This window comes from Octopus bimaculoides, chromosome 1 (genome assembly GCF_001194135.2).
Source record: "Octopus bimaculoides isolate UCB-OBI-ISO-001 chromosome 1, ASM119413v2, whole genome shotgun sequence".
Classification (NCBI taxonomy): domain Eukaryota; kingdom Metazoa; phylum Mollusca; class Cephalopoda; order Octopoda; family Octopodidae; genus Octopus; species Octopus bimaculoides.
This window is the reverse complement of record NC_068981.1, coordinates 95,948,869-95,949,459: the sequence shown is the minus strand read 5'-3', so window position 1 is coordinate 95,949,459 and position 591 is coordinate 95,948,869. Positions and strand designations below refer to the sequence as shown.

Sequence of the window (591 nt, the reverse complement as noted above, 5' to 3'; positions counted from 1 at the left end):
CTTCTCAACAGGGAAAGCATGGGAATCATCTTAAACGTAAGACATTATGACCGATTATGAAAACAATAGATGGATAAGGTTATGACTTGATTCATTTGAAAAAAACCGTTAGAGAATTGGACGCTGCCGGATAGTGGGTTGGACAACACATACCAATCAATGTGTAAGAGCGTACATGCATACATAAATACACATACACAAACACACACATATACATGCATACTGATACACACACACACACATATACATATATATATGCGCATATACACATACATACACATGTGCACCCGTATATACATATGTATACATATATATACATATACACACACACACACACACACACATATACATATACATACACAGCTATATATATACACACACTCAGTCATAACCTTATCCATCTATTGTTTTCATAATCGGTCATAATGTCTTACGTCTAAGATGATTCCCATGCTTTCCCTGATGAGAAGGTTACAATTTTAATATCAAAGATCCCTATGGATCACACAGGTTGTAATCCTTTGAAACATATGTAGGAATAAAGTATGCAATTATAACATGCGTTTTCTCCAATCCTTAAATTCTTATATA

The 591-nt window shown here is 34.0% G+C and overlaps 1 protein-coding gene across 1 annotated transcript in view; it reads left to right on the top strand.

Moving 5' to 3' along the window:
* Window positions 1–591, top strand: part of LOC106876015 (carboxypeptidase A2) — an 82,748-nt gene that overhangs the window by 69,691 nt on the left and 12,466 nt on the right. The gene's annotated exons all lie outside the window — the stretch shown is intronic.